The sequence below is a fragment of the Oryctolagus cuniculus genome, chromosome 12 (assembly GCF_964237555.1).
Source record: "Oryctolagus cuniculus chromosome 12, mOryCun1.1, whole genome shotgun sequence".
Classification (NCBI taxonomy): Eukaryota; Metazoa; Chordata; class Mammalia; order Lagomorpha; family Leporidae; genus Oryctolagus; species Oryctolagus cuniculus.
In genome coordinates this window covers 106,018,403-106,027,926 of record NC_091443.1, presented here as the reverse complement: position 1 = coordinate 106,027,926, position 9,524 = coordinate 106,018,403, and the positions used below count along the sequence as shown (strand labels likewise).

Here is a 9,524-nt window from a genome sequence, read left to right as displayed (position 1 = left end):
GCCAAGGGCTGTCTCCGCGCTCGCTCCTGGCCCCGCCCCCGGACACGCGCCGCCTCCGCTGGCCAATCGCCGGGCTCGTCTCGCGGTGACGCGCCGCGCCGAGCTGCGACCCGGAAACGGCCTGGCGGGGATCTCCGGGAAGTCTCCTCCCTCTTCCTCTCCATTCATTCTTTGCTTCGGTGAGAGACTTGCGTCGTGTACCTGCCGGGTGCCGATCGGTCGTTCAGACTCTGGGGGATGTGTCGGTCCTCACGGAGGGAGACAGATCAGGTGCTCATTCCACAGGTGTCGGGTTTTAGTTTTTAACCGCGGGATTGAGGTGCGCATCATAAAATGCACTCGCCGTGCGTCCAGTCGGATGATTTTAGTGCGTGTAAAGCTTACGCAGCCGTCACCACGGTCTAGTTTTTGAATATGGAAGTGGTCCTCATACTCATTTGCGATTAATCCCTGCTCTCGTCCCCCGGCCCCCGGCTCTACAGATGCCAGAGCTCAGAGTCCAATGGGAAAGACGGGCACCGATCAAGTGTCACACAGGTGGGTCATAAAACAGTGGGAAGTGGCAGGAAGCAAAAGGGCAAGCGGCTTGGCCAAAGTCAGGCGCCTGATGCAAGCCCGTATTGGGTCCCAGGAAGACTTCCCTTAGGAGATAAATCCACGCTCACCCTCCCTTCTTCTCCCCAGGGACCACCCCGACCCTCACCCTCGGGTCACAGCTGGGTGGTGCAGGACGTAGGGCTCCCCCCCCCCCCCGCCCGACCCAGAGAGTGCTGTAGAACCCTGAGATCTGTGTCCGCTCACCCGTGCACAGCAAGCCGGGGGTGGGGGGAGGAAGTAGGTGTTTGTTTTGCAAAGCTCAGAGCAAAGGGGTATGGGCAACTGCCACTCAACTCCCAGACCACCCCTGAAGAATTAGGGGCCGAGCAGAGCACGGTCAGCTCATGGAGGGCATCTCTGGTTGGTCCACACTGCATGTGGCCTTCCTTTGATTGGTCGCTGACAGGAGGCCGGCTAGTGGAGGGCATCTCTGGTTGGTCCACACTGCGTGTGGCCTTCCTTTGATTGGTCACTGACAGGAGGCCGGTGTGTGTCTGAGGACGCTGTGGTGACAAAGTGGGCTCCCACCTGTCGGGTCTACAAGGAGACTGGCTGTTACTGTCTGCTCAGGGTCAAAGGTTCTGTGAAGTGTCTCAGAATGGGAGCCCAGGGCCCACGTTGTGGCACGGTGGGTAAAGCCCGACACTGGCATCCTATATGGGCACTGGTTCGAGTCCTGGCTGCTCTACTTTCGATCCAGCTCCCTACTAGTGTGCCTGGGAAAGCAGAAGATGGCCCAACTGCTTGGGCCCCGGCATCCATGTGGGAGACCTGAATGAAGCTCCTGGTTCCTGGCTTCAGCCTGGCCTAGAACTGGCTGTGGTGGCCATCTGGGGAGTGGACCAGTAGATGGAAAATCTCTCTCTCTCTCTCTCTCTCTCTCTTTCTTTCTTTCTCTCTGTATCTCCCTTTATCTCTGTAACTCTGCCTTTCAAATAAATAAATAAAATAAACCTTTTTTTTTTTTTTAATGGGAATCTAGCATTAGGGTCTTAGCTATAGAGGCGATGGTTGAATTCCGAGTCTTGCGGTCAGGAGTCTTGTGGGGCCAGCCTGATCCGCGCACCACTCCCCCAGTCCAGTGACCTACTCTTTGGCATGGAGGTGACTTGCACTCCTCCACGTGGAGCCAGTGGCCCTGTGAGCTGAGAAAGAGAGCCGGGACTGGTAAAATCCCCATCGGAGGCATGAGGGACAGGGGCTCCCCACCCGCCCAGAAAGGGGAAGTGACACCAAAGGGCTTTCATGAGATAAGCAGCCGTGGCCTTACAGGGAGGAGGACGCTCGGCCGTCCTTCCCTGCCAGGCCCTTCCTCTCACCACCCTGAATCGCTCTCTGCAGTGGCTGCCCTCCTGCAGGCCCCGCCATCTCGTGCTCACACTATTACAACACCCCCCTCACCCTCTGACCTGCCCCTTCCAGCCCTTTCTCCCCACAGGCCTCTGCAGGCACGGCTCGGACCAGGGCTCGCTTTGTCCTAAAACCTCCTGCCTCTCCTCCCCTGGGTGATACTGTCATCAGTCTTCTTTCAGCCTTATATCCTGACCTGGAGTGCCAGCCAAGTGGGACTGCTGGCCAGCCCCCAGATGCTTCCCATAGCTTACCCCTCTGCACCTCCGAGCCTGCCATTCCCTCTGCCTGAGTGCCCTTTTGCCCCGTTTTCACCTGTTGAAATCCCAGCCATTGGTCACGACTCAGCTCAGATGTTGGTTCCTTTGGGAAGCCCCCAAGACCACCTTCAGGCCCCCTGTGCCCACTCCAGGTGCCAGGCACTTGGCTCCCACCTCTGCTGGGAAGCTTAGCACATTCTCTCCTGCCAGCACCGTCCGGAAGATATTGCGCAAGCCCAGGGACCAGGTCCTGTGCCTTGGTCTCTGGAGCAGACACTAGACACTGCTCTGTGATTACAATGACTTTGTCCAATCTCCATTGAATCTCCCCCCCCCCCCCCAGTAACTTCGTGGGGTAACTGAGGCATGTGTAGCGAGCCGTGACGTGGGTGCTGCGTGCACATTCGGAAGCCAGGGCAGTCAGTTTTCCTTCACAGGCTGGCTGGTGCACCAAAAGCCTTCTCAAGCTGAATGCCTACCAACGCAATGTGCAAGCAGCAAACCGAACGGGGAAAGTGTGGACTCCCAGGGCCTCGGTCCTGCTGCCTACTTCCTGGGGCTGGATCCGCTCCCTGAGTCGGCCCTCGGGCACCAGAGACCCCGGTCCTGATCGTCACACGTTCCTGAGGGCACAAGCCACTTTGTCCCTGCCCCTTGCACTGGGTAGTGCCGGAGCTCCCGTCAGCAAGACGTGTTTGGGCCAGAAGTGGGGAGAAAGATCTAGAAGGTGGGCTCTCGCCTGTGACTACTGCACTACACAGTCCACGTGTGCTTTACTCTAAGGAAAAAAAGTTTTAAGCCAAAGTAGCAATTTTTAAGGAATAAATTATTGAAACAATACAGTTATTTATATGCCAAATGCTGCTTTTTTTTTTTTTTTTTTTTTTTTTACAAAAGGCACACAAGTTCATTTCCTTGGAGTTTTCCTAGTTTATTTAAGTATTTTTATTCAGGGGCCAGCATAGTGGCTCAGAGGCTTAAGCCACACCTTGATGCCACCATCCCATAGCAGAGTGCTGGTTTGAGTCCCAGCTGCTCCACTTCCAACCCAGCTCCCTACTAATGTACCTGGGAAGGCAGCAGAGGAAGGCCCAAGTGCTTAGGCCCCTGCACCCATATGGGAGACCTGGGGAGATTTCCTGGATCCATCCTGCCTTCAGCCTGGCCCAGCCCTAGATGGTGTGGCCTTGTGGGGAGTGAACCAGCAGATGGAAGATCTCTGCTCTTCCCTGTGTCACTCTGCCTTGCAAATAAATAAATGAGATAAATAATTAAAAATGTAAAAGAATTTCTATTTAAAATATGATGGTCTAAGTGTGTTTGTCTATCTCCATTTTAGGAAAAGATTCAACAAATTGATAAGCTAAGTGTGTAGGATTTGAAAAGAAATGGGTAAAGGACCTGAACAAGCAATTCACAGCCCAAGACACATAAAGGAACTTAAAGTCTGTTCAACCTTCACCATAATAAACTGCATGCAGATCTTTTTTAAAGTATGCACTTTTGAAAACCTCTTTTATTTGATGCAAATAAACCTCTGACATCCTAGACTGTCCAATGTATGGTGAAACTGCTGCCCTCTAAGCTTGACCTACAGTTGTTTCGGAAAATAGTGCAGCAATGTGTCTCAAGAGACACAGCCTTCCTCTCTCACCCAGTGACTCCGTTCCCAAGAATTCATCTCTTGGGAAAAAAATCCAGACAGAAAAAAAGCATCAAGGCATGGTAGGATCATCTGTCACTTTGAAAATAAACAGGGTCTCAGCAGCTCACCAAGGAAGCCACGCTGTGCTTTGTGAATGAGTGGAGCGAACCCCACTCTGCCCACACAGGTGGTCAGTGTGAAGACTCTTCAGCATCTTGGCAAATGCTGATGGGGAGAGGGGATGCCAAATGTGGAATGGCTTCCACGCTCTGCTATGATCTCTCTCTCTCTTTATTTATTTATTTTTTAAGGACCAGTGCTGTGGCACAGTGGGTTAATCAGGGGCCTGCAGCACCAGTATCCCGTATGGGTGCTGGTTCAAGTCCTGGATGCTCCACTTCCAATCCAGCTCCCCGATAGTGCACCTGGGAAAGCAGTAGAAGATGGCCCAAGTCTCTGGGCCCCCTGCACACATGTGGGAGACTCGGAAGAAGCTTCTGACTTCGGCCTGGCCTAGCCTCAGTCATGTGATCCTCTAGGGAGTGAACTAGTAGATGGAAAATCTGTCTCTTTTTCTCTATCCATAACTTTGTCTTTCAAATAAATAACTCTTTTAAAAAAAGATTTATTTAAAAAAGATTTATTTATTTATTTATTTGAGAGATAGAGTTATAGACAGAGAGAGAGACAGAGAGAGAGGTCTTCCAACTACTGGTTCACTCCCCAAAAGGCTGCAATAGCCAGAGGTGGGCCAATTCAAAGCCAGGAGCCAGGATATTCCTGTGGGTCTCCCATGCAGGTGCAGGGGTCCAGGCACTTGGGCCATCTTCCACTGCTTTCCCAGGCTATAGCGGAGAGCTGGATCAGAAGAAGAGCAGCCAGGACACAAACCAGTACCCACATGGGGTGCCAGTGCTGCAGGCAGAGGTGTAGCCTACTGTGCCCCAGTGCCAGCCCCCCTACTGTAACCTCTTTCCAGGCATGAGCCGACACTAGAAGGGAACCTGCCTCCTCCCACAGTAGTCTCCCACTCAGTCAAATCCAGTTCTTGTCTCCTAGTTGCTCAGGCCAAAGGCATGAGGTAGAGCTGAGAGGGACACTCATCCCCAGCTCCACTGCTGCTACCCAGGTTCAGGTCAGAGTCATCTCTTAACCTGAACCTGTAGTAGCCTCCGAACCGGTCTTCCTGCTTCCACGCTCGCCCCGTTACCATCCATCTCTCATCAGAGGATTCTGTGAAAATGTAAGACACTCGGGCCTCTGCCCAAGACTGCCAGCAATGTCCCATCTCTTTCTAGGTAAAAGCCGATGCGGAGACAGCAACCCACAGGGCCCTAAGTGCTCGGATTCCACCACGCCTTCTCTCCCCTCGAGTCCCCACTGTGCACCTTGAGGCACATCTGTCCTGGGGTCAGCCCACGCCACCTCCCACCTTGTCACTTGCTGTTCCCAATCCCTGGGAAGCTCTTCCTTACGGCTCGCTCCTCGGACACTCCCATCTCCACCCTCAGTCCCGTGGATTCTGTTTCTGTGCACTTGCCTGCTCTGGGCGTTTAACATGAAGGGAATCACGCAGGGTGTGGGGTTTTCCAGGGCCGCTCTTGTTGACACATCACCGCACGTGCCCGTCCTTCACTGCTCATTGCTGTCAAGTTCTGTTCATCCCAGCGCTTGCAAGGACCATAGTGTGTTGACACGCCCATCAGTTGATGGACCCTGGCACGCTTCACCGTTTGTAGCAAGTATGAGTAATGCTGCTGTCCTTTCTTGTTCCTGAAATGTTACTTGTGCAATAAAAATTATGTGTTCCAAAAAGTCCTTGCCCCTTGATCTTGTAGACGTGTCCGTGTTCTAACATCGTCACGGATGTGCTTCTAAGGCACAGCCTCCTACACGCAGCCCGGAGAGCATGAAAGCTGAGGCCACTCAGGGAGCTCACCACATGGGGAGGAACTGGGCCCGGGGACACTGGCTCCCTTCCAGCTGTTCTACTGCAGTGACTCTGGGTCTGAGAGTCGCCTGGAGTCCTTGGGTTGCCCACAGTCTGTTTTTTTTTTTTTTTTTTTACAGGCAGAGTGAACAGTGAGAGAGCGAGCGAGAAAGGTCTTCCTTTGCCGTTGGTTCACCCTCCAATGGCTGCTGCTGCTGCTGCGGCCGGCACACCACGCTGATCCGAAGGCAGGAGCCAGGTACTTCTCCTGGTCTCCCATGGGGTGCAGGGCACAAGCACTTGGGCCATCCTCCACTGCACTCCCGGGACACAGCAGAGAGCTGGCCTGGAAGAGGGACAACCGGGACAGAATCCGGCGCCCCGACCGGGACTAGAACCCGGTGTGCCAGCACCGGAAGGTGGAGGATTAGCCTATTGAGCCACGGCGCCGGTCTCACAGTCTGGTTTTTTAATTGTTTTTGTTAAAGATTTTATTTATTTACTTGTGAGGTAGAGTTATAGTGAGAGGGAGAGACAGAAACGTCTTCCATGCCCTGGGTCACTCCCCAAATGGCCACGACAGCTGGAGCTGTGCCAATCTGAAGCCAGGAGCCAGGAGCTTCTTCTGGGTCTCCCATGTGGGTGCAGGAGCCCAAGCACTTCAGCAGTCTTCCACTGCTTTCCCAGGCCATAGCAGAGAGCTGGATCGGAAGTGGAGCAGCCAGGACTCGAACCAGTGCCCATATAGGATGCCTGCACCACAGGCAGAGGCTTAGCCTGCTGGTGCTGGCCCCCCCCAGTCCGGTTTTGGCGCAGGGGTTCCTGCAGCAGTCCTTGCTGGGCCCGGAAGCTGTGGGGGCTGCAGCTCCTTGTGCGATACTTGCCGTGAAGGAGCCTTTCCCACTGAAGGTCTGAGAAGGTACACCAGTCGCCACCGCTGCATGGCGAGCCCCTTGGGGGCAGCTCCTGCAGATCTGTTCATCCTGCAGGGAGCCCTGGCCATGCCTGCCAGGCAGCAAGGTCAGCGCGCGCTCTGACCTCACACCTGCCACTCGGCAGCGCCATTGAGAGACCAACCAAGGCCTGCAGAGTTACCGTCCTTGGGCATCTCCCACAGAAGCGCCAGGGCTCTCCAAACTTTCACACTGAAAACTGAGCTCATTCTTTTCCCCCAAGCCGCCTTCCCTCCTGTTTTCTCCATCTCAGCAGAGGACCGTCACCTGCCTAGCTGGCTGGCCATCCCTTAAACCAGGCACTCACCCTCAAGTCCTTGATTGTTCAAAAGCGAGTCTCTGTGCATCTACCATATGCCAGGCCCAAGGGAGAGCGTGGTGGCAGAGGAGGCAAAGTCCCTGCATCTCAGACATAGAGGGGTTCTCAACACTGCCAGACGCCACCCCCCACTTTTAAAGGTTTATTTTATTTTATTTGAAAGGCAGAATTACAGAGATTGACAGGGAGAGACAGAAAGAGATCTTCCATATGCTGGTTCTTTCCCCAAATAACCACAATGGCCAGGGCTGGGCCAGGCCAAAGCCAGGAGCCTGAATTCCATCCGGGTCTCCCACGTGGGTGCAGGGGCCCAAGCATCTTCCCCTGCTGCCCCAGGTGCATTAGCAGGGAGCTGGACTGGAAGCAGAGCAGCTGGGACTTGAACTGGCTCTCCGACATGGGCCGCCAGTGCCACAGGCAGCAGCTTAGCTCGCTTTGTCACATCACCACCCCTGGCTGAATTTCTTAAAGTCCTGTGGGACGGGGGACATTCCCCACTGGGGCAGGAGTGTCCCAGTACAGACAATATCCAGTATCCCCAGCCACTGAATGGAAACAGCACCCTCCTGTCTCTGCGGTCACCAGACATACCATCCACTCAAAACACTGCCTGGGGAGCAAAATCCCTTCTAGTAAGAACCCTGGACTGGGGGCCGGTGTTATGCTGCAGTGGGTTATGCCATTGCTTGGGATACCCACATCCTGGAGCCAAGTGCTGGTTTGAATCCCAGCTTCCTGCTTCTGCAGCCTGGGAGGCAGTAGAAGGTGGGTGGCCCAAGTGCCTGTGCCCCTGCCCCCCCGACCCTGCCACACCTGTCACAGTAAGCCACGTGGACTCTCTCCTGGGGAGGAGATGGGGAGGCCCACGTGCATACCAAGTATTTCACTCACAAGTACAACCTTCTTCTTAAAGAACTCAGGCCAGAAAATCTTCCTCCGAAGCTGGTTTCAGGATAGTGTCCGTGGAGCAAGCCAGGGCTGGAGAGGCAAGCTCCTGGGGAAGGTGTGTGTGATGGAATTGCAGTGACCTTACTTAGCTCCCACCCTTCCTTTTTAAATTGTTTTAAAGATTTACTTATGTATGTGAAAGGCAGAGTTACAGGGAGATTGGAGGAGAGAGAGAGGGAGAGAAATAGAAAGATCTTCCATCCACTGGTTCACTCTCCAAGTGGCCACAATGGCTGGGGCTGGGCCAGGCCAAAGTCAGGAACGTGGAAATCCATCTGGATCTCCCAAGAGGGTGGTAGGAGCCCAGGTACTTGGGCCATCTTCTGCTGCTCTCTCAGGTACACTAGCAGGGAGCAGGATTAGAAGTGGAGCAGCCGAGACTCGAACTGGTGCCCATATGGGATGCTGGCATTGCAGGCAGCAGCTTACCCTACTGCACCAGAACACTGGCCACCCTAACTGCCCTTTGCTGACACAGCAGGAAGTGGCTGTGCACTGTCTGTCCAAGTCCACAGGTCAAGTGCCAAGGATGTTATATAAACAACCGTAAGACAGATGGTGACTCCTGGCCCATCACTCGTTCTAGAGTAGCCAAGCCCAGGCTGTGAGGTTAATGGAGTGAAAACGTGAAAGCCATCTCCACAGTCCCCTGTGAGTATGCAGTCTCCATGACTCCCTGGCCTGGGGCTGGACCCGAACCTCCCTCCAATCGCCCCCACCCGGGGGGGGGGGGGAGGGCGGAACCTGCCCCAGTCCCAGGAAGTAGCCCGAGGAGAGCGGGTCTCCACGCAGCTGCACGGGGCTGGGGTCCTGCCAGGGCTGGGAGCAGTGCATCAGCCCTCGGGTGCAGTCTGGAGCTGGGGTGCTCCCGTGGCCCCAGCACGGACATAACTGGAGCAGGAGGCCCAGGGGACCTGGCTGACACTTTCCAAGGAACAAGCTCCACTCTGGATGAAGGTGCCAGGGCAAACCTGGGTCTCCCCACTCTCACTCTGACACTTTCAGGATGTGTGAACTTGAACTTCTATTCTCTCACCAGCAAAACGGGGCTATGTAAACCCCACAGAGGGTTCTGAGGTCACTATGATTCATTCAATGACAGCTAGAACATCTTCAGAAAGGCTGGTGCAGACAGAAGCTATCGGCCAGGCGCGTGCTGAATGGCTGTCCCGTCCTCCTGCGCTCATCAGAGACACGCAGGGAAATGATTTATTGAATCAGGATCTTCACTACACACACCTCCAAATATAGAAATGAGTGTTGGTCATCTGCAGCCTGGCCTTTGAAGAACCCAGCATCGTCTGCGAGAGCTACAAAGAAGGTTCTGGAAGACGGTCTGTGTTGAGATGGGGTGCATCAGATGCACCACGCGGCCCTCCCTGGTGGCTCTTGGGAGGGGTGAGGGGCCCCCAGACAGATCCTTTCATTCCCCAGGACCTGCACACAGCACAGAAGCTCAGCTCCCTGCCCTCTTCCTATGGTTTTCCAGAACCATATTTCTGTGTGCTCACAAGCCACCTTG

The 9,524-nt window shown here is 54.5% G+C and overlaps 1 long non-coding RNA gene across 1 annotated transcript; it reads left to right on the top strand.

The window, feature by feature from the left end:
* Nucleotides 1–117: 117 nt before the first annotated feature.
* LOC138844755 (uncharacterized) lies at nucleotides 118–5,909 on the top strand. The gene is made up of 3 exons (XR_011381079.1): nucleotides 118–270; nucleotides 483–537; nucleotides 5,151–5,909. It is a non-coding gene; the product is annotated as an uncharacterized lncRNA (long non-coding RNA).
* The last annotated feature ends 3,615 nt before the right edge of the window (nucleotides 5,910–9,524 follow it).